The sequence below is a fragment of the Penaeus japonicus genome, unplaced genomic scaffold (assembly GCF_977035675.1).
Source record: "Penaeus japonicus unplaced genomic scaffold, GWHDUDI00000001_assembly GWHDUDI00000020, whole genome shotgun sequence".
Lineage (NCBI taxonomy): Eukaryota > Metazoa > Arthropoda > Malacostraca > Decapoda > Penaeidae > Penaeus > Penaeus japonicus.
Genome location: NW_028234422.1, coordinates 23,590,866 through 23,593,365, shown reverse-complemented (window position 1 = coordinate 23,593,365; position 2,500 = coordinate 23,590,866). Strand labels below are relative to the sequence as shown.

At 45.2% G+C, this 2,500-nt stretch overlaps 1 protein-coding gene across 2 annotated transcripts in view; it reads left to right on the top strand.

Annotated features, from left to right (window-relative positions):
• Positions 1-2,500, top strand: part of LOC122259021 (carbonic anhydrase 2) — a 186,771-nt gene that overhangs the window by 159,996 nt on the left and 24,275 nt on the right. The gene's annotated exons all lie outside the window — the stretch shown is intronic.

Here is a 2,500-nt window from a genome sequence, read left to right as displayed (position 1 = left end):
TATATACGTTCATATATACATACTATGTAAGTAGGCATTTAAATGTTAACATATTTTGTCCAACTAATAGCAAAAAAGTTTCAGAGACTCGACTGTTCATAAAGTTGTTTTTTTCTTTTTCTCTTGATATAAATCACATTACACGCATGTTAAAATCTCTCCGCGACGCTCACAGCAAATGATCTTATTAAATTCCTTTAGAAAATAGCGCAAGAATAGGTTAATGCCTCCTCCCCCTTCCCTCTCCATCCCCCTCCCCCTCCCCCCTCTGCTGCTCGCCACCCTCCCTCCTCCCTCTTCTTCTCTCCCCCTCCGCTGCTAGCCACCCCCTCCCCCCTCCCTCTTCCCCTCTCCCCCTTCGCTGTTCGTCACCCCCCTCCCCCCTCCCTTATTGCTGCTCCTTCTTCATTAGATAAAAAAACAACAACACGAAAATGAGCTTGATGTTGTTACCCACACTAGCACATCTGTTATACTTCAAACCCCCATTAACGGCCAGTTTTATTTCGTAGATGGCGAAGAAAGGACGAGAAATGGAAGATAATGCGTGATAATGATGGGGAGGGAAAGAGGATGAAGTAAGAGATAGAGCTTTGTTGAAAGGAAGGAAGGGAAGGGGTGGGAAGGAAATTGCTTGAGAGGAAGAAGAGAATGATGTAAAAAAAAAATAATAATAATAAAAGAAGACGAAAGGGACAACGGAGAGACGAAGCGGGTTAAGGAGAAGGAGATAAAGAGGTTAGGGAAGAGTTGTAACCTAAACTACCCCCCCCCTCCTGCCCTCCCCTCCCATCCCTACCTTTCACTTCTCTTCTCTTCCCTTCTCTTCCCTTCCCTTCCCTTCTTTTCTCATCTCATCTCATCTCTTCCCTTCCATCCCCTCCTCCCCTCCCTTCCCCTCCCCCCTACTATCCTTGGCCACGTCATATCAACCAGCTTGGACTCTTATGTATGCATTCTTGATATTCAGGTAAAAAGTTTTCTTGCGAAATAGCATACGATCACTTGACTCAGTATGGATTTATTTAATTAACTCTCCAATTTTCAATCATTGACGCGGGCATTAGTTGTGATTGAGAAAATTGTTAATGAATTCATTATCTTATCCAATCTCGCGATCTTTGAGGTGCACAAAGAAAACACAAATAAGAAACGGAGAGGGTGGCGGAAGATGAGAGAGAGAGAGAGAGAGAGAGAGAGAGACGGCGACGTCGGAGGATGCGGATCTTAAGTCCTACGACTCCTGGATCACGAGGCGAAAGGAGATATCCTGCAGTCATTATACTCGCAGCATCGAATGTATCAAGATTAACTGTTCTCAATGAGACAGTCATGATGACGACTTGGAGGAGACTAGAGCCAAGCCAAGGATGGGAGGGAGGGAGGGAGGGAGGGAGGGGCGCCTCGAGATCTCCTGCGGCGAGGCTTCGAGGCTCGCCAGGAGGACCTCCATGGCGACTTCTTGGCTTGGTCTGCGACATGGCTTGGCCTTCACAATTCATCTGACTTTCGTGCGCTATTACCATTCATTTTGATTCATCTTTCCCTCTGACGCCACGACCCTTTACGAAGAGATGTCTGTGCGACGCAAGGGCAGACTATATGGTGCCGTATTACACAATTCAGGGCTGTAACGGGGTGCGGCCTTTGGATGGCGTGGGAAAGTCTCATGCTAACTGGAGTAAGATCCAATAGCAGGATGATGATTATAAGAGTGTAGACGTTTTGATAGGAGAGATATTGTAGAAAATAAGTGGGCAAAATTTATGGGTATCGATGACCCGATACAACTGGAACCCATGTCTGTGAGCTAGAAGAAAGGGTGTCTCAGGTTCTGATCGAAGAACCATTGTAGAAAATAAGGAAGTTTAACATATTAGTTTCGAAGACTCGAAATACCAAGTCGAAGCCTTGACTATGAGCTAGTGTACATCATCGGCAGAAATGAAATGCCATAGAGAGAGAGACAAAGGGGTTGTGAGGATAAGGCTAATATCATTTGTGAAGGAAATGGCCACCCCAGCGACCGCCCAAGAAGCTGTCGCGAACCCCGGACGTCGAAACCTCCCGCGCACCAACGTCCCGATATCAGAAAACTATTCTCTGCGAACAACGGGTCCTTTTTTCATCGTCCGGATACTTCTTGGCGATTTATAAAGATGGTGTGTTATTAGAAGAGATTTCCTCCCATCTCTTCTCTTCCTCCTCATCCCTTCCTTCCTTCCTCAAACACCCTTCTTGATGACGGTAATCGCGCCTCAGAAGGGAACGAAACCCATGATCGTATCTGGAGAATATTCGCAAGATATTTTGTGGTACTTTCTGCCTCGGTTAGCTTTTTTCTAAGATGGACTAAGCCTTTTATCCAAGCATAGAAGATAATAAATGTTCTTATATTGGCTTCAAATATTCACTTAGGTTATCCTTTCTATCCTCTAATCCTCGTCTGTTTGTGGCGTTTTCTTTCCATTGCATTGATACTATCTATATCCGAGAATTT